A 23,753-nucleotide genomic window follows, 5' to 3' on the forward strand; every position below is an offset into this window, starting at 1 on the left:
CTCAATCGAATATCTATGAATCTCATATCTCAATCGAATATCTGTGCACTTCATATCTCATTTGAATATAAATGCATCTCATATCTCAATCGAATATCTATGCATTTCATATCTCATTCGAATATCTATGCATCTCATATCTCAATCGAATATCTGTGCACTTCATATCTCATTTGAATATAAATGCATCTCATATCTCAATCGAATATCTATGCATCTCATATCTCAATCGAATATCTATGAATCTCATATCTCAATCCAATATCTGTGCACTTCATATCTCATTTGAATATAAATTCATCTCATATCTCAATCGAATATCTATGCATTTCATATCTCATTCGAATATCTATGCATCTTATATCTCAATCGAATATCTATGCATTTCATATCTCATTTGAATATCTATTCATTTAAATCTCATTTGAATATTAATGCATTTCATATTTCATTTGAATATCTATGCATTTCATATCTCATTCGAATATCTATGCATTTCATATCTCATTTGAATATCTATTCATTTCATATCTCATTTGAATTTTAATGCATTTCATATCTCATTTGAATATCTATGCATTTCATATCTCATTTGAATATTTATGCATTTCATATTTCATTTGAATATTTATGCATTTTATATCTCATTTGAATATCTATGCATTTCATATCTCATTTGAATATCTATTCATTTCATATCTCATTTGAATTTTAATGCATTTCATATCTCATTCGAATATCTATGCATTTTATTTCTCATTTGAATATTAATGCATTTCATATCTCATTCGAATATCTATGCATTTAATATCTCATTTGAATATCTATGCATTTCATATCTCATTTTAATATTAATGCATTTCATATCCCATTTGAATATCTATGCATTTCATATCTCATTCGAATATCTATGCATTTCATATATCATTTGAATATTAATGCATTTCATATTTCATTTGAATATCTATGCATTTCATATCTGATTTGAATATTAATGCATTTGATATCTCATTTGAATATTAATGCATTTTATATCTCATATGAATATCTATGCATTTCATATCTCATGTGAATATTAATGCATGTTATATCTCATTTGAATATCTATGCATTTAATATCTCATTTGAATATTAATGCATTTTATATCTCATTCGAATATATATGCATTTCATATCTCATTTGAATATCTATGCATTTCATATCTCATTTGAATATCGATGCATCTCATATCTCATTCGGATATCTATGCATTTTATATCTCATTCGAATATATATGCATTTCATATCTCATTCGAATATATATGCAACTCATATCTCATTCGAATATCTATGCATTTCATATGTCATTTTAATATTAATGCATTTCATATCTCATTCGAATATATATGCAACTCATATCTCATTCGAATATCTATGCATTTCATATCTCATTTGAATATTAATGCATTTCATATCTAATATTAATATCTATGCATTTCATATCTCATTTGAATATCTATGCATTTTTTATCTCATTCGAGTATCTATGCATTTCATATCTCATTTGAATATCTATGAATTTCATATCTTATTCGAATATCTATGCATTTCATATCTCATTCGAATATATATGCAACTCATATCTCATTCGAATATCTATGCATTTCATATCTCATTTTAATATCTATGAATTTCATATCTCATTCGAATATCTATGCATTTCATATCCCATTTGAATATTAATGCATTTCATATCTCATTCGAATATCTATGCATTTCATATCTCATTTGAATATCTATGCATTTCATATCTCATTTGAATATTAATGTATTTCATATCTCATTCGGATATATATGTATTTCATATCTCATTCGAATATCTAGGCAACTCATATCTCATTTGAATATCTATGCAACTCATATCTCATTCGAATATCTATGCATTTCATATCTCATTCGGATATCTATGTATTTCATATCTCATTCGAATATCTCTGCAACTCATATCTCATTCGAATATCTATGCAACTCATATCTCATTCGGATATCTATGTCGTTCATATCTCATTCGGATATCTATGTCGTTCATATATCATTCGGATATCTATGTCGTTCATATCTCATTCGAATATCTGATCATTTCATATCTCAGTCGAATATCTATGCATCTCATATCGCATCTCAATTCGCTGTTAACCCTAGAAATGGGTCCCCTTGGTGTCTGAGAACTTCGACTGAAGTAAAAGGAAGATTCTATATTGCGAGATATCAGATTAATTTTGTGAATCGAAGCGAGAGCGCTCGGTTATTTTCAAATGATATATTTCCTTTCTTAAGATCATACACAATTTCTGTCATAAAAATATTTCAAATAGAAGTCTTTACCTAATTACACAGTAATTATCTTTAATTATCCAGAATTAGTTTCAGAGGAAAAAGTGTGATAGCAAATTACGTGTTTTTTATACTGTAGTCACCGCTTATCAAGGCCTGAATGACACTCAAGGATAAGGGTTGATAAGCGCCAGGTGAGACGACACCCTGATGACTAGCGATGGTGGAAATTTGGTAGAAATTATTTATTTAAAAAAGCTGCTCAACAAGAACTTGTTTACGTTGGACATAAAAACGACCAGGTTATAATAACCTTTGAAGATACTACGCGGTATTGTGTTCCACAGGCGAGCAGTTTTGGTAAAAGACCTCTGGTCATAGCATTTCGGTTAGTTTTCGGCAGAGAAAGAGAGAGAGAGAGAGAGAGAGAGAGAGAGAGAGAGAGAGAGAGAGAGAGAGAGAGAGAGAGAGAGAGGAGGGGTGGGGGGGAGGGGGAGAGACAGAAAGGGAGGTGAGAGATAATGAAATTGTTCTAATTGTTTTGTTGCATTCTGTTTTGTTATTGTAGTTTTTTCTTATCTCCCTTTATGTCTCGTCAAATTGTAGATGCTCTCTGCTTACGTGTCTGTCAACATCTTCCAGTCTTGCTTTCTATCTCAGTCTTTCCTTGCTCGTTGTCACCCCATCTCATTCTCAGTCTATCTATATCTTTATGACTCTCCCACCCCAGGCCCAGAAAAAATGGGGCCGGACTGAGAGACGTCAAATATGTCACAGGTATTTATAAAACAAAAAGTAAAAAAAAGAAAGAAAATAAAGGCAAGACCATTTCCGGGTGCCAGTCCATTCAGCTATAGGGTGGCTGACACCTTTGCTGATGGATTATTAAAATCGATGACACCTGACACGCACACACACACACATACACACACACACATCGGCGTATATACGCATATACACCTACGCGATATGTCAAAAACAATTGTGAAATAATCAGGTTATGCACACACACACACACACACACACACACACACACACACACACACACAGACTAGCACTCTCTCCCTCTCTCACACACATACGCACACACATACATTTGTCAACGCACAGACTTGGCAGTTTCTAAATCACGAGGATGACAGTTCGAATTATTAGACAGCCTCCACGCATATCAATTTGTTTGAAATGGGGGCCATTCATTACCGGTAAAACCCAACTTTTTATCATCATCATATCGTATAAATCCAAAGATTCTATTGTTGGTACTGGTTTTCCCGATTTTTTAAGTCAAAATTGCTTCTAGAAACACATCGGGTACTTATGCGAGGGTTACGATGACATAACCACATGAAGGTTGCCAACATCCTAAGTTAAAGTGATTTGCTGGAACGAACTGGATTCGAACCATAAATATCCAGATCATCAGTCCATGTCGTTAACCATTTAACCGCCGTCACCTCACCATCACTGGGTAATTGTTATTGGAGCACAACGTGTGTTACCTATCTGCTTATGAAGTATTATAAAGGAGTATTTCTTTCTATTTTGCTAATTGCTCTACCGCAGCTTTGGAGTATAGTCTATTCTACTATTAATTTCTAGCTGAGAAATATGGGGGATGAATTGAATTTCCTATCACTTCATAATGCTATTCCATTATTCAACCATAAGGCTTACTAACCCTTATATTCGAGTGGCCTTTGACCTTAGCAAATGGTGAATAATTATTGGTATTATTTAGAATCTTCAGGTTACTATTCTCATCTTGAGTGTTACTTTCACAACGTTTCGGTCGATGTAACCTTCGACCTTTTTCAGGTGTTTCTTGTGGATTATAACTAAAGGGTTCTGTTGAAAATTTGGTGCGGATTATTGTCATTATTTGCATATTTTATTACGTGACATCGCATATTTTCGTATTATTTGAATTCTTCACTGCTTTTTATGATGAGTGTTATTCTCACAACGTTTCGGTCGATGTAACCTCCAACCTTCTCCAAGTGTATTTTGAAGAACTCGGGAATCGTTCCGTCGAACTCGGGAATCTGCACTGAATTTCAAATGAAGCCATTTATTTAATCGACGGTGGTGTCATGTTCTTGTTCCGGCAGCCATGACTGGGTAGAATTGTATTTTTGAGTGTCGCCCGCATTGGGAAATGAGTCTTTAATCTCCAGAAGCGTGTAACTTTATAACTAAATTCAACCATATACTTTATCCACTGCGACATGGAGGTTACATCGACAGAAACGTTGTGAGAATAACAGTCAAGATGCGAACAGTAGTCCGAAAAATGCAAATGATATGAATAATCAATTATCTAAAAAATCCAGAAACTTGAAAGATTAATAATTAGGATATAAAAATAAATCAGAGACCCACAGTATTAATGCTGGAGTCCCTCAGGGGTCTATCCTGGGCCCAACTCCCTTCCTGATCTATATCAATGATCTCCCAAAACACATACTTAAATCATTCGTTGACATCTATGTTGATGACACGACCATCTATGGAAACACAGCAAAAGCCGTAAATGACAAAGTTCTCCCTGATTCTCTCTCCTCTGATCTTGAGCGCGTGGTACAGTGGGGGAAGAGATAGCTGGTTACTTTTAATGAATCTAAAGCCAAGCTCCTATCGTTACATCATCAACGCTCTGATCCTCATCTGGCATCAATTGAAATGGATGGCTTTCGTCTAGGGGAGGCCTCATGTTTTGATAAGCTTCTGGGATTGACCTTTACTCCTGACCTGAAATGGAACATGTATATCAAGTCTGTTGCCAAGGTCACTGGAAAAATGGTAGGATCCTTCTACCGCCCCGGAAGATATCTCACTGCTGATGCAATTCTCTATCTATATAAAAGCCAAGTATGTCCAAGGATGGAATACTGCTGTCATATCTGGGCAGGAGCTGCTAAAATAGCCTATCCTGCCTTGATAGAGTACAAAATAGACTTCGTGGCTTAGTGGGGGATGCCCTTTTCTCTTCCCTGCATCCTCTCTCCCACAGAAGAGACGTTGCGAGCCTGTCTTTATTTTATCGTTATTTTCATGGTAAGTGCTCGTCTGAGCTCCAATCTCTGCCCCCCTCGCCAATCTTTCACGAAAAACACCCGTCTAGCTGAAACCACTGTCAATAATTTTCCCCATTCTTTATCTGTGCCTAAATAACTTAGATTCCATGAACGAAGCTTCTTTCTTAGAAGTGCACGCCAGTGGAACTCTCTTCCGTCTGCCTGTTTCCCACCTGACTAGAACTTGGATGTCTTCAAATCCAACATAAACAGATTCCTGATAAACCGCCCCCTTAAGTAAGACACTTTATCAAATCTCCATTACTAACGATTACCACGATATTATCCCATTGATTACTGTACACGCAACAACCCTTAACCCTGAGTGGCTTCCGGGCCTTGATAAGTGGTGACTTTCATGTAAAGTAAAATTATATAAAAGGAACTTTGTATGTGTAAGTTCGTTCCCTAGGGACTTAAAAACGGCTGGTCTGATTTTTCTAAAATTCCAAACGAAGATACTTTATGTTCCTGACAGTGTTTTAGATATGTTTTTTTTTATTGGAATGTATTTGATAAATATCGATAATCTATAATCGATATAATTCAATAAAAGAAGGAGCAGACTATTTTGACCAAAATTGACACCTTACGCAGCCTAACATTACAAGTGCCTTTGATAAGTTTTATCACCATATAAGACGAAAGACCCGATACATAAAATCAACAGTAAATTCTTTGATATGATAGGGGCGTGTTCGAAATAAATGTTTCTGCTTAAAGCACATAATAATTGACTTGTCCTTTTAAACTTAAATTTAAGGCATTATCACCGCACAAGCAGTAAAGCCTGGCATATAAAATCAACAATATGTTCTTTGATATGACAGGGGGGCTTCGAAATGAACGATAAAAAGAATAAAAACGATAAAAAGAAGTAATACCACTTCATCGGAAAGTGGTACTACTTAATAGATGAAGTACCACTTCATCTTAAAAAGTAGTACCATTTAAAATCGCCGCAAACCATTTCTTCGTTTGCATATTATAAAAGTAAACATTAATCAGAAGTGACTTTTCCAGGCCATTCATCGTCAACACCAACTATCAGCTGACGTGATATTGTAAACAAACACAGACGGAATTTAATGAACGACATTATCATTATTATTATTATTTTTTTGTGTGTGTGAATTAGTTGACCGGACAAATTATTCCTCTTAATATATAATAACTAATAGAAGATCGATTCTATAATAATACATATGCAATCTGCATAAATTAAAATGCCATGTTTAAATGTTGTGTACGATAGTGACGGTAATAAACCAAAAAAAAAAAAAAAATGATACAATAAATAAATACAATAAATAAAACAACATATCTTTTCATCTATTAAATTAAAATAGGTGAAAAGATATGTTTTATTTATTCAAAGAATATTTTGCTAGAAGAATGAGTTATTTGTTTTTCTCTTCTGCGGATATCCATATCTGAACGCCTATACCATGCATTGGACAAGACGGGGGCGAGCAGTAGCTTTTGATATATCCAAAGCGTTTTACAAAGTCTGACATGAAGATCTTACTAAAATTAATTATATATTATTAATATCGGCGAGCAAAACTAGTAGGTGATGCCCTTTTCTCTTCCCTGCAACATCTTTCTCACAGAAGAGACGTTGCTCTCTCATTAGTTTTATAGTAAGTGTTCCCCTTTGCCAAACTTTATAGTAATGGTTTTATAGTAATGGTTCCCCTTTGCCAAACTTTCACAAAAAACACTTGACTAGCTACAACCACTATATACGATTTCCACCACTCTCTAACTGCCTAAATCTAAACGCGGATCCACGGGCAAAGCTTTTTTCCCAGAATTGCCCTCCCGTGAAACACTGTTCCGCTGGTCTGCTTCCTGGTTGAATATGACATGGTTTCCATCAAATCCCATGTAAACAAGTTCTTATCGAGCCGTCCCCATAAATAAAAAAAAAAAATTCTACTCAATTTACACGATTAACGATTACTACACTACCAACTTACATTCATTAACCTTATCCTTGAGTGGTATTCGGGCCTTGATAAGTGGTGACTCCCATATAAAAGAAAACTATCCTTCCTGACATTCATCCTTAAACGCCTAGATCATTCATCGACATTTACACAGATGACACAACAATCTATGGCAATACTAAGATGTTTCGACCCGGATTACGGGATGCAATGGGAAAGAGATAGCTGGTTGCTTTTAATATGTCCAAAACAACCCTATCTCCTTTCACTACCAATGCTCTGATCCCCACTTTGCCCCATTGGAAATGATTAGCTCTTTGCTCAATGAAACTCCCTGCTTTCATAAGTTTTTTTTTTCGGACTAACTTGCACTTAAGATTTAAAATGGAAGCCTGGCAGTAGCCCTTTATAACCTGAATAATGATGTAGATGATTAAAAAAATATTTATTGTTAATTTTAGTTTATTTAAAGCGTAATGAGATACTATGATTGTCTTCAAACTGGAAAATTATGACGTCTAATAGTTTAGCTACCAATGAGAAATTTTTGCATTTCATAAACTTACCTTAATTATTATTCATAGTGTATAGAGAAAGATAAAAAAAAAATAGTTATAGGGTAAAATGATAAAATTTTCGCCCTAAAGAAAACAACACTACAGCTTTATTTTAAAACTCTTATTGAAAAAAATCAATTCAAATAACCTGAAACATCGATTCAATGTAGCCGCCTTCAGCCTCAATCACTGCCTCGATAGTCCGGAACTGGAAGCATGCTTATTCCACAAGCGCCGGCGGGAACTCGGCTAATACTCGGCGGTTGGCAGCGATCAAGCTGACTTTGGTGTTGTGGGAGGTCATGTTCGTGATGTTCTCGACGTATAACCAAAGTAGGCCAGCGGATTCAGATCGGGGAAGGAAGGGGCCAGTGAGAAAAGGGTACAAAGTCGTAGCACTCTTTCTGAAACCATACCTGGGTCTCTTTGGACTTGTGGGCCGGCGCTGAGTCCTGCTGTCACACTTCAGTACATCCACGTACAATGTTGACTTTCAAGCCGATTTCGAAGATGTGAGGTGGTATGATATAACCCTCACTTAAAACCACACCAAAGACCATAATTGTGGCTGGAAACTTTTTTTTCTTCACCCTCACGTCCTCAAGCGGTGAACCGTCCGGATTTACATTTTGAGGGTACTAGCAATTATCTGGTTGTCACAACTTAGATCAGTAGAGAGTATGAGTTGTACAGCGGCGCATCTCCGATCTCGCTTGCTGAACATTGTGTCACTTTCAGATATAATAGAAGGTTCCTATCGCTCAAAGGATTTGTACACAACTGGCCAATTGCAATAATACAACAGTTTGCAAAAAAAAAAAAAAAAGAAAGAAAACCGGTTCTGAACAAACGGAAATGGGATCATATCGTCTTTTCTGGGGCGACAAATTTATCGTTCCACCCTATATATATATATATATATATATAGGGTGGAACGATAAATATATATAGGGTGGAACGACAAATTTATCGTTCCACCCTATATATATATATATATATATATATATATATATATATATATATAGGGTGGAACGATAAATTTATCGTTCCACCCTATATATATATATATATATATATATATATATATATATAGGGTGGAACGATAAATTTGTCGCCCCAGAAAATATATATATATATATATATATATATATATATAATTATTTTTTTACTATAATAATTAAATACCTACAGACATTAGTGTTTCATCCTTTCGGGATTCTTCAGTGCAGGGTGTCACGATTACTACCAGCCGAACGATTTGAACCCCGCGACACGAGACATCTCTGGCTCGATTAGCGGAGGCCGTATCCATTCGGCTACCATTAACCGTGTGAAATAGCGTTGAATTTTAAACATTTTAATTTAAATGTTCATTACGTCAGGACAGACAGTGATCAAATCGTTATACGATGATCTACGCATAAGAGCTAAATTGACCGACTTTTAATTCAACTGAAAGTGCTCAACGATAAGAAACGAATTTCTTAAAGGGGCTGTCATAATTATTTTTTTACTATAATAATTAAATAAATCTATATATATATATATATAAAGTGAGAAAGAGAAAGAGAGAGAAAGAGAGAGAGAAAGAGGGGGAGATAGAGAAGGAAGTAGGGAGTGAAAGCTGGATAGCTAAAGATATAAAAAGGAGAAGGCAGGTAAAAAAATCGAAAGACAGAGAGAGAGAAAAAGAGCACAAAAAAGTGATTATGTCTAAAAATTCAGTACACAAAGTTAAAACGCCGGAAGTGGACTCGGTTTACCTAAATATGGAATGAAAATCACTAAGAACGAAAAACGAAACCATACGAAACCATTTCTTGTTTTATCATAAAAATAAAAAATATATATACTTTTATTTTTTACATTTCTATGAATACTTTTTATATTTAAAATATATTCAAATGGAAATATTTATTTAAAAAAAAGTAAATTAAAGTATAATAATTTACATTTCTATAAATAATTTTCTAAATATTTAAAATGTTTTCATATTGAAATAATTAAAATTTTCACAAAGAAACTTTTTTATATACAAATATTTAATATAGTTTTGTTTCGATAACATAAGAAATGTTATTAAAAAACGGCCATATATTATTTATGAAAAAATCTGTTGAAAACTTATAAAAAACATTATCTACATTTATTATCTACATTTATTATCTACATTTATTATTTACATTTATTATCTACAGTTATTATTTACATTTATTATCTACATTTATTATCTACATTAATCATCTACAGTTATCATCTAAATTTATCATCTACATGTATAATTTTATATTTAAAATATATTCACATGGAAATATTTTATTTTTTAAAAAAGCAAATTAAAGTATAATAATTTACATTTCTATAAATAATATTCTTAATATTTAAAATATTTTCATATTGAAATAAGTAAAAATTTGCACCAAGAAACTGTTTTATATACAAATATTTAATATAAGTTTTTTCGATAGCACGAGAAATGTTATAAAAAACCGTCATATATTATTTATTAAAAAATCTGTTGAAAACTTGTAAAAACATAAATATATTATTTCAGGAACTACATTTATCATCAACATTTATCACCTACATTTATTATCTACATTTATCTACATTTATTATCTACATTTATTATCTACATTTATTATCTACATTTCTCTATGTTTATCATCTACATTTTTTATCTACATGTATTATCTACATTTATCATCTATATTTATTATCTACATTTATTATCTACATTTATTATCTACATTTATAATCTACATTTATCTACATTTATTATCTACATTTATTATCTACATTTATCACCTACATTTATTATCTACATTTATCTACATTTATTATCTACATTTATTATCTACATTTATTATCTACATTTATAATCTACATTTATAATCTACATTTATCTACATTTATTATCTACATTTATTATCTACATTTATTATCTACATTTCTCTATATTTATCATCTACATTTTTTATCTACATGTATTATCGACATTTATCATCTATATTTATTATCTACATTTATTATCTACATTTATATCCTATATTAATCATCTACATTAATCATCTACATTTATCATCTACATTTATTATCTACATTTATCATCTATATTTATTATTTGTATTTATTATCTAAATTTATTATCTACATTTATTATCTCCATTTATCTACATTTATTATCTACATTTATTATCTACATTTCTCTACATTTATCACCTACATTTATTATCTACATTTCTCTACATTTATCACCTACATTTATTATCTACATTTCTCTACATTTATAATCTACATTTATTATCTACATTTCTCTACATTTATCACCTACATTTATTATCTACATTTCTCTACATTTATCACCTACATTTATTATCTATATTTCTCTACATTTATCACCTACATTTATTATCTACATTTCTCTACATTTATCACCTACATTTATTATCTACATTTATCACCTACATTTATTATCTACATTTCTCTACATTTATCATCTACATTTATTATCTACATTTCTCTACATTTATCACCTACATTTATTATAAATGTTTCTCTACATTTATCACCTACATTTATTATCTACATTTCTCTACATTTATCATCTACATTTATTATCTACATTTCTCTACATTTATCACCTACATTTATTATAAATGTTTCTCTACATTTATCACCTACATTTATTATCTACATTTCTCTACATTTATCACCTACATTTATTATCTATATTTCTCTACATTTATCACCTACATTTATTATCTACATTTCTCTACATTTATCACCTACATTTATTATCTACATTTCTCTACATTTATCACCTACATTTATTATCTACATTTCTCTACATTTATCACCTACATTTATTATCTACATTTATCACCTACATTTATTATCTACATTTCTCTACATTTATCATCTACATTTATTATCTACATTTCTCTACATTTATCACCTACATTTATTATAAATGTTTCTCTACATTTATCACCTACATTTATTATCTACATTTCTCTACATTTATCACCTACATTTATTATCTACATTTCTCTACATTTTTCACCTACATTTATTATCTACATTTCTCTACATTTATCACCTACATTTATTATCTACATTTCTCTACATTTATCATCTACATTTATTATCTACATTTCTCTACATTTATCACCTACATTTATTATCTACATTTCTCTACATTTATCACCTACATTTGTTATCTACATTTCTCTACATTTATCACCTACATTTATTATCATCATTTCTCTACATTTATCACCTACATTTATTATCTACATTTCTCTACATTTATCACCTACATTTATTATCTACATTTCTCTACATTTATCACCTACATTTATTATCTACATTTCTCTACATTTATCACCTACATTTGTTATCTACATTTCTCTACATTTATCACCTACATTTATTATCATCATTTCTCTACATTTATCACCTACATTTATTATCTACATTTATTATCTACATTTCTCTACATTTATCACCTACATTTATTATCTACATTTCTCTACATTTATCACCTACATTTATTATCTACATTTATCACCTACATTTATTATCTACATTTCTCTACATTTATCATCTACATTTATTATCTACATTTCTCTACATTTATCACCTACATTTATTATCTACATTTCTCTACATTTATCACCTACATTTATTATCTACATTTCTCTACATTTATCATCTACATTTATTATCTACATTTCTCTACATTTATCACCTACATTTATTATCTACATTTCTCTACATTTATCACCTACATTTATTATCTACATTTCTCTACATTTATCACCTACATTTATTATCTACATTTATCACCTACATTTATTATCTACATTTCTCTACATTTATCACCTACATTTATTATCTACATTTCTCTACATTTATCACCTACATTTATTATCTACATTTCTCTACATTTATCACCTACATTTATTATCTACATTTCTCTACATTTATCACCTACATTTATTATCTACATTTCTCTACATTTATCACCTACATTTATTATCTACATTTCTCTAAATTTATCATCTACATTTATTATCTACATTTCTCTACATTTATCACCTACATTTATTATCTACATTTCTCTACATTTATCACCTACATTTATTATCTACATTTCTCTACATTTATCATCTACATTTATTATCTACATTTCTCTACATTTATCACCAACATTTATTATCTACATTTCTCTACATTTATCACCTACATTTATTATCTACATTTCTCTACATTTATCACCTACATTTATTATCTACATTTCTCTACATTTATCACCTACATTTATTATCTACATTTCTCTAAATTTATCATCTACATTTATTATCTACATTTCTCTACATTTATCACCTACATTTATTATCTACATTTCTCTACATTTATCACCTACATTTATTATCTACACTTCTCTACATTTATCATCTACATTTATTATCTACATTTCTCTACATTTATCACCTATATTTATTATCTACATTTCTCTACATTTATCACCTACATTTATTATCTACATTTCTCTACAGTTATCACCTACATTTATTATCTACATTTATCACCTACATTTATTATCTACATTTCTCTACATTTATCATCTACATTTATTATCTACATTTCTCTACATTTATCACCTACATTTATTATCTATATTTCTCTACATTTATCACCTACATTTATTATCTACATTTCTCTACATTTATCACCTACATTTATTATCTACATTTCTCTACATTTATCACCTACATTTATTATCTACATTTCTCTACATTTATCACCTACATTTATTATCTACATTTATCACCTACATTTATTATCTACATTTCTCTACATTTATCATCTACATTAATTATCTACATTTCTCTACATTTATCACCTACATTTATTATAAATATTTCTCTACATTTATCACCTACATTTATTATCTACATTTCTCTACATTTATCACCTACATTTATTATCTACATTTCTCTACATTTATCATCTATATTTATTATCTACATTTCTCTACATTTATCACCAACATTTATTATCTACATTTCTCTACATTTATCACCTACATTTATTATCTACATTTCTCTACATTTATCACCTACATTTATTATCTACATTTCTCTACATTTATCACCTACATTTATTATCTACATTTCTCTACATTTATCATCTACATTTATTATCTACATTTCTCTACATTTATCACCTACATTTATTATCTACATTTCTCTACATTTATCACCTACATTTATTATCTACATTTCTCTACATTTATCACCTACATTTATCACCTACATTTATTATCTACATTTATCACCTACATTTATTATCTACATTTCTCTACATTTATCACCTACATTTATTATCTACATTTCTCTACATTTATCATCTACATTTATTATCTACATTTATCACCTACATTTATTATCTACATTTCTCTACATTTATCACCTACATTTATCACCTACATTTATTATCTACATTTATCACCTACATTTATTATCTACATTTCTCTACATTTATCACCTACATTTATTATCTACATTTCTCTACATTTATCATCTACATTTATTATCTACATTTCTCTACATTTATCACCTACATTTATTATCATCATTTCTCTACATTTATCACCTACATTTATTATCTACATTTCTCTACATTTATCACCTACATTTATTATCTACATTTCTCTACATTTATCACCTACATTTATTATCTATATTTCTCTACATTTATCATCTACATTTATCACCTACATTTATTATCTACATTTATCACCTACATTTATTATCTACATTTCTCTACATTTATCACCTACATTTATTATCTACATTTCTCTGCATTTATCATCTACATTTATTATCTACATTTCTCTACATTTATCACCTACATTTATTATCTACATTTCTCTACATTTATCACCTACATTTATTATCTACATTTCTCTACATTTATCATCTACATTTATTATCTACATTTCTCTACATTTATCACCTACATTTATCACCTACATTTATTATCTACATTTATCACCTACATTTATTATCTACATTTCTCTACATTTATCACCTACATTTATTATCTACATTTCTCTACATTTATCACCTACATTTATTATCTACATTTCTCTACATTTATCACCTACATTTATTATCTATATTTCTCTACATTTATCACCTACATTTATTATCTACATTTCTCTACATTTATCACCTACATTTATTATCTACATTTCTCTACATTTATCACCTACATTTATTATCTACATTTCTCTACATTTATCACCTACATTTATTATCTACATTTCTCTACATTTATCACCTACATTTATTATCTACATTTCTCTACATTTATCACCTACATTTATTATCTATATTTCTCTACATTTATCACCTACATTTATTATCTACATTTCTCTACATTTATCACCTACATTTATTATCTATATTTCTCTACATTTATCACCTACATTTATTATCTACATTTCTCTACATTTATCACCTACATTTATTATCTACATTTCTCTACATTTATCACCTACATTTATTATCTACATTTCTCTACATTTATCACCTACATTTATTATCTACATTTCTCTACATTTATCACCTACATTTATTATCTACATTTCTCTACATTTATCACCTACATTTATTATCTACATTTCTCTACATTTATCACCTACATTTATTATCTATATTTCTCTACATTTATCACCTACATTTATTACCTACATTTCTCTACATTTATCACCTACATGTATTATCTACATTTCTCTACATTTATCACCTACATTTATTATCTACATTTATCACCTACATGTATTATCTACATTTATCACCTACATTTATTTTCTACATTTCTCTACATTTATCATCTACATTTATTATCTACATTTCTCTACATTTATCACCTACATTTATTATCTACATTTCTCTACATTTATCATCTACATTTATTATCTACATTTCTCTACATTTATCATCTACATTTATTATCTACATTTCTCTACATTTATCACCTACATTTGATATCTACATTTATCACCTACATGTATTATCTACATTTATCACCTACATTTATTATCTACATTTCTCTACATTTATCACCTACATTTATTATCTACATTTCTCTACATTTATCACCTACATTTATTATCTACATTTCTCTACATTTATCACCTACATTTATTATCTACATTTCTCTACATTTATCACCTACATTTATTATCTACATTTCTCTACATTTATCACCTACATTTATTATCTATATTTCTCTACATTTATCATCTACATTTATCACCTACATTTATTATCTACATTTATCACCTACATTTATTATCTACATTTCTCTACATTTATCATCTACATTTATTATCTACATTTCTCTACATTTATCACCTACATTTATTATCTACATTTCTCTACATTTATCACCTACATTTATTATCTACATTTCTCTACATTTATCATCTACATTCATCACCTACATTTATTATCTACATTTATCACCTACATTTATTATCTACATTTATCTACATTTATTATTTACATTTATCTACATTTATAGAAATGTACATAATAAGAATTCTCATTCGTTTTCTTCGTGATAACACAAGTGTTAATAAAATATTAATAACATGTAATTATAAAATTTAATGTAATCATAAAATATAATTATAACATCTTATGTATTTATAACGTCTAACTATTTATAAAATGTAATAATGTAAAATCGATTTATATAGATGTTAAAATGAATGTATATTATTTTTTAACGTTTCATGAAATAATTTCTTTTCATTAATTATTTCCATATGGTTTTAGTATTTCGTTTCGTGTTAATTGAGTTCCATTCCATATTTAGGTAAACCGAGCCAACTTCCAGCGTCTTTACTTTGCGTACTGGATTTTTGAACAAATAGATAGATAGATAGATAGATAGAGATAGATAGATAGATAGAGAGTGTGTGTGTGTGTGAGAGAGAGAGAGAGAGAGAGAGAGTGAGAGAGAGGAAGAGAATTTGAACGATGCACGCGTAATGCGTCGACATATAATTAGATAAAGAGGTTATAAATGAACATATACAAAATATGAAGAAAATAAATATTACTTTACTAAATGAATGACTATAAAAGAATGAATAAAAGTAGGATGAATGAAATAATGAATGGACGAGCATATGACAATTTCAATGTAATATAAAGAGTATTTTTCGATTTTCTGCTTCGTGAGCAAAGTAGCCCGCTGACCGGATTTTCATTCATAATTTTCCTTTTCTGTTACACACGCACGCACACACACACACACACACACACACACACACACACACACACACACACACACACACACACACACACACACACACACACACACACACACACACACACACATATGGATAGATAATTGATTTTGATCTCAGATAAGCCTCATTGTTATTATTGTTGCTATTCCTCGTCTCTTGTAATCTGAGAGAATTGTTTACGGTGACAAAACCTCACCCAATCCACAATCACAATCATAATATATGAATGCAAGTTTCCTCTATATGTATAATCGTGGCTCTCATGCATCTATTTTTCTGTCTGCATTTCTCTATCACTCACTGTCTATATCTGTCTGTCTGTTTGTCTGTCTCTCTTTCTCTCTGAAGTGGTGCTGGTAAGATATCAGGTTGTCAAGAAAGTTCTTGCGGTTTGTAACTTTTAAATTCAGATAAGCATATCTCGGACCAAACAAAAATTTATTGATCGAAATAAGCACCATCAGAATTAACACACTTTTGAATCAACGCAAAAGAAGTGTATTTATGCCAGCAAAATAATTTTATAAAATCTTGCATTTCGGTGGCGATGAAGTCGATGAAGGCGTTTTTGATATCGCTTAGTTTTTTTTAAGAGTTTCTCACACAGTTGTCGAGATGCTTGAAAAAAGTGGTAATCGGTAGGTGAGATGTCTAGAGAGTATGGTGGATGAGGCAGAGTTTCGTAGCCCAATTCGTTTAACTTCTGCAGGGTCGGTTTAGCAACGTTCGGTCGGCATTGTTATGGAGGATAATTGGGTCTTTTCTACTGAGTAATGCTGGGTGTTGTCTCTCTGTCTGTCTGTCTATCTATCTACCTGTCTGTTACTCTCTCTCAGTCGTTCTGGTAAGATAGTTTCCTTTTAATTAATCTCGAATTAAGATTTTTTTCTGTCTGCATTCTTGTTGGACATGTTATCATCATAAGTCGCATCTTCCACTTGGTGTGGATTGCGAACCCACGTGCTTTATTTTTCGACATTCCTTCCGACCCAGGCCAAGTTGGTTGATGGACGCGCAACTGAGATGTCCAATCAAAAACATTTTCTCTTCACCTTCTCTTTTTCTTTCCTCTTGCCTTCTTACATACCCTCAAAGCATAACTTTGACAGGCCAGTGGTTGATCTTTTGACATTGCTGAAAAATTTTAAGGGTTTATTTTTGGAGGCTCCGAAAATACATGCTGACATGGAGAAAATTTTGCATAACACGTCCCTGATATGCAACCTTGTCTCATAGAAACTAAAATGTTGATATTATTTCTGCAAATGACATTTACAAGTTCTAAAACTATTTGGTAGAATCGGTATGAAACATCTTAGCAAAAAAAAAAAAAAAATTAGCTTGTAAAGAATGTATGCCAATGAAAATCCCGTCTAGAACTAGATATACGAATAAAGAAAATGTCTATTTTCGATGTAATGGATAAACGAAGTCTTTCGGCATAAGAAGACGAGCTCTGTCATTTCGATCCATAGCCAAAGCTCATGCACCTAGAAAATTCTTCCTAGTTGCTCTATAATATCATGCAACGTTTCGTGAAAAATAATTTCTACGAAAAGATCTTCTTTCCAAGAACTCAGAACCTCTGTGGAACGCATCTACACGAAACTGCTTCGCTGCAGACTACAGCATTGCCGTGTTCGAATCTAATCTTCATTAATAACTGTATCTTTAAGAAAATCTCTCCGTTCTCTTCATCATTTTCAATTATCTCATAACATTCTTCATCTATAAACCGCCAAGCTCAGTGATTCTTGTTGTCGAATGGCTTTTTGGTCTTAATAATTATTAGGTTAACAAGAAACTTCTGGTTGAATTTTAATTTTGATTGCAAATGATGTATTTTCAAATATGTTTTCGTTATAATACCTTTACTTTATATATCATTTAAAGAGCGTTTTTCGCCCTGACGGTATTCCAATTATAGTCATAAAAAATTTGAACCAGAACCATACTTACAAAGCTGTTTAAACGATGTCTTAAGGAGAATTGCTTCCTATCACCCTGGAAAATCTCATCAGCATGCTTTGTATTTAAGAATTCAGGTGATCACTCATCTCCCTAGCAGTACAGGCCAATAAGTCTCTTGTGCGCCATGAGTAAGTTGCTGGAATCTGTGTTAAATAGAGCAGTAATCAACCATCTCAGCAAAAATAACCTTCTAAGTGACACACAATATGGTTTCCGTTCTGCTAGATCTACAGCAGACGTGCTTACAGTTATAGGATTAGCGAATCTCGACGGGCAATTGCTCTTGACATATCAAAGGTCTTTGATAGGGTATGCCATAATAAAGGTTTACTTCACAAGATCTACAGCTATGGTATAGCTGGAAATGTCTTCTCAATTATTAAATCATTTCCCTCTGATAGGTTCATAAGAGTAGTAGTTGATCGGCAGAAATCAGAAGCGCTCAGTATTAATGCTGGAGTCTCTCAGTGGTCCATCCTGGGCCCAACTCTCTTCCTGATCTACATTAATGATCTACCAAAATCACATCTTTACATCATTCGTAGACATTTATAATGATGACACTACCATCTATGTTAGCACATCAAAGACCGTAAACGACCAAGTTCTCTCCAATTCTCTCTTCTCTGATCTTGAGCACGTGGTACAATGAGGAAAGAATTGGCTGGTTACTTTTAATGCATCTAAAACCAAACTTTTATCTTTACATCATCAACACTCTGATCCCCATCTGGCATCAATTGAAATGAATTGCTGTCGTCTTGGAGAGGCCTCATGTTTTGACAAGCTTCTGGGCTTGACCTTTACTCCTGATCTGAAATGGAACACATACATCAAATTCTATTATCAAGACTGCTGAAAAAATGGTGGGATCCTTCTATCGATCCAGCAGATATCTCACTGCTGATGCAATTCTCTGTCTATATAAGATCCAGGTACGTCCAAGGATAGAGTACTGTTTCCACATCTGGGCAGGAGCTGCTAGAAAGGACTTGTCCTGCCTTGATAGAGTTCAAAACAGACCGTAGCTTCGTAGGAGATGTCCTTTTCTCTTCCCTGCAATCTGTTTCTCACAGAAGAGATGTTTCCAGTTTGTCTTTGCTTTATCGTTATTTTCCTAGCAAGTGCTCGACTGAGCTTCAATTTATGGTCCCCATCACCAAACTTTTACAAGAAACACTCGTTTCGCTGAAAACACTATCAATAATCCCCACACTCTTTATCTGTGCCTAAACCTAAACGTAGATTCCATGAACAAAGTTTCTTTCTTAGAACTGCATTCCTATGGAATTATCTTCTGTTTTCCTGCTTTCCAGCTGACTACAATATGGTTGTCTTCAAGTCCAACGTAAACAAGTTTTTGATGAGCCGTTCCACTTGTTAATAAATTTACTGAATTTCCATTTATATCGATCACTATATTGTCCAATTGACTAATGTACACTCTTTAACTCTTATCCAGGCCATTGCAATTGTTTTGCCCTCGTAAACTATTTGACTATATTCTTGCTTGATTTCTATGATGAACAGGTGCTTGGTTTTTCCCTCCTCAAGGGCCATGATACAAGATAGTGAGTCTGTGTATATGATAAATTTTTGTTTGATGTTGTCTTTGATATACTTGACTGCCATTTTGATGGCTTAGAAAGAGTCGATAAGTATGTAAAAAACAAAAATGGAACACAAATCAAAACGAGCAAATGTAAAATGCAATAGTAAAAGGATTAAAGATTTCACAAGAAAATGTCAGGCGGTTCCAATAAGTTTCGGAATAATGAATATCGAAAGCTTGTCTTAATCTTAAAAAGTGGTGGATTTCCGGATATAGAAGGTGAAGTCTAAGTTTCCAAGGATAGTGTTGCCAATTTGTGGTATAAAATGCGGGTGGAAATATTGAGTACCAGAACAATTTTAGAACTGAGTTCAACGATATTTGATTTAATCTGTTAAAATTTAAAACGGTTATTACAACAATGACTTACTTAAGAACTACAAAGGAGGCAGTCAAAATACGCCATCGTTTTCGATCTGAAACCAGATCCACAGCGTATCCCAGTTATTCCTGTTGCAATCAAATCTCTTGTTTCCTATTCAAATTTTGGTCTTCCCTTCCTTCTTATTCGATCAGGAGTGTATTAGAGAACTTGATTGGCAATTCTCTCTTGGGCCAATCTTAAAGTATGAGACGACGTTTACAAATTATTGACAACACCATCTGTTGGTTAGTGCGATTTCTGATTTCTTCGTTGGTAATTGAATCACCCCCTTTGAGATCTAGAATCTTTCTAAGACATTTGGAATCAGACGAATCTAATTTCTTTTCGATGCTTTTGAGATGCCAAGTTTCACTTTCATATCGCAGTGTGGAAAAGACGTTGCTATTATAAAATCTTAAAAAAGTTTTTCGTTTTCTAGATCTTGTAGAGCTGATTAAATCCTGCCTCATGTCAATTATTGATCGAAATAAGCACTATCTGAATCAACACACTTTTGGCAACGCAAAACAAGTGTATTTATGTCAGTGACGTCAAAATCTTGCGTTCTATTCGCCATGGAATCGCTGAAGGCGTTTTTGATATCGCTTCGGTTTTTGAAGCATTTCTCACGCAGAAAGTTGTCGAAATCGGTGAAAAAATGGTAGTCGGTAGGTGAGAGTATGGTGAATAAGGCAGAGTTTTGTAGTCCAATTCCTTCAACTTCTTCAGGGTCTGGTTAGCAATCTGGCATTGCATGGAGAAGAATTGGACCTTTTCTGTTAACTAATGTTGGGTGTTGTTTTCGAGGTTTCTGATGCATTTAATCCATTTGTTGATAGCACTTCTCTGGTTTCGCCTGCATTCAAAAACTATAATAGATTAGACCGGCTGCAGACCACTAGACACTCAGCATGGCCTTCTTTTAGTACAACTCTGCTTCGGAAAGTGTCGTGGAGCTTCGTCGGCGTCTAACCATTGAGATGAGCGTTGCTGGTTGACGTAAAGAACCCATTTTCCATCACAACCCGGTCGAACAACGGGTCGTTCTTGTTGCGTAAAAGAAGGGAAGATGACACTTCATAACGGCGTCTCTTTTTGTTGTTCGATTCGTGAGGCACCCATTTATCATTTTTTTTTCCAGTCGCTCTCAACTCATCGAAAATCGTTGTATACGTTACGTCTGGTGAATAATCAAGTTCTTAAACAATTGGGCGTCGATTAGTTTCGACTAAGGCTCATTATTAATCGTTATAAACAACCGATGGCTGACCATTATGCTCAACGTCTTCAAGACTCTCGTCGCCGCCACGAAATTTCTTAAACCGCCATTGTGCTGTACGTTCAGTAGTGGACAAACGTATCGCTGATATCGCGAGCTGTTTCAGCAGCTTTTCGGCGTATCTTGAATTGAATTAAGAAAATTGTGCGAATTTGCTTTTTTTCCATCTTGTATTCAATGTTCTGAAAAGATAAAATTGTTTTAAAACGATTGCAATTCAAACGATTAGATAGAGCGATAAACACTCCTTAAAATGATATATAAAATAAAGGTATTATAACGAAAACTTATTTGAAAATACATCATTTGAAATCAAAATTAAAATTTCGCAAGAGCTTTCTTTTGTTGGTCGATAAAACATATGAAGTACAGATCGTCTATTACAACAAAAACATTTTTTTTATTTTGTATTTTAAAGAAAAGCTATTCGATCCCACACTCTTAAGATGCCTTGTGCTGGAGCCGATGTACGGCACAATCACGTTGACACACCGGTTTTCGCCAGATCACCGAAGTTAAGCAACGTTGAGTCTGGCTAGTACCAGATGGGTGACCATTTGGGAAGGCTAGACGCTGTATGTATCTTCTGGGAAGGTTGGGCCTGGGGCCAGCACCCTCATCCTGTAAAAAGAACTCCTCGCTACAAAAACATCTACAAAAGTTGTAGATGGTCTATGCCCCTCCAGGGGCTTAAGGGCTATGGATGGGGTTGTAGCCGATTTGGAATTTTAATGAAAATTTAATTTAAAATAATAAAAAAAAGGTGCTGAATCTTATTGGATGAGAGAACGAAAAGCAAGAGAATCAACCAGGCTCTTTTGATTAAAACATTTAGGCCTGAATTTAAGTTTTAATAAATAAGATTTAGAAAAAGGAAAAAAAAAATCGCGTGTCAAAGGTTAACAATATTAAACTTTGTAAAGTTTTTTGAAAATTTAGAGAACGTACGGTTGATTTTATAAAATTATTTCATTTATATAAAATAGCTTGAATAAAAGTTTAAAATGCAAAAGGTAGGTGACATAGTTCAATTGTACTCCAAACAGAAATATTGACTTCGAACGCGCCCCTGCCTTATCAAAGAACCTAATGTTGATTTCAGAGGCCAACCATTTCTGATTGTGCGGTGATAAAACATCTAAAATGTATTTGTGTTAAGTTGTATTCCAATGTAACACCTATCTAAAAACACTCCCAGACACATAAAGTACATTTCTGAGTCCGTAGGAAACTGACTCACTCACCCCCTCTCTCGTTCTCTCTCTCTCTCACACACGTCCCCATACAAAG

At 31.9% G+C, this 23,753-nt stretch overlaps 1 pseudogene; it reads left to right on the forward strand.

The window, feature by feature from the left end:
* Nucleotides 1-22,928: 22,928 nt before the first annotated feature.
* On the forward strand, nt 22,929-23,045 carry LOC145247080 (5S ribosomal RNA; annotated as a pseudogene).
* Nucleotides 23,046-23,753: the final 708 nt, after the last annotated feature.

This window comes from Euprymna scolopes, chromosome 24, assembly GCF_053919585.1.
Source record: "Euprymna scolopes isolate OS-2025 chromosome 24, ASM5391958v1, whole genome shotgun sequence".
NCBI lineage: Eukaryota > Metazoa > Mollusca > Cephalopoda > Sepiida > Sepiolidae > Euprymna > Euprymna scolopes.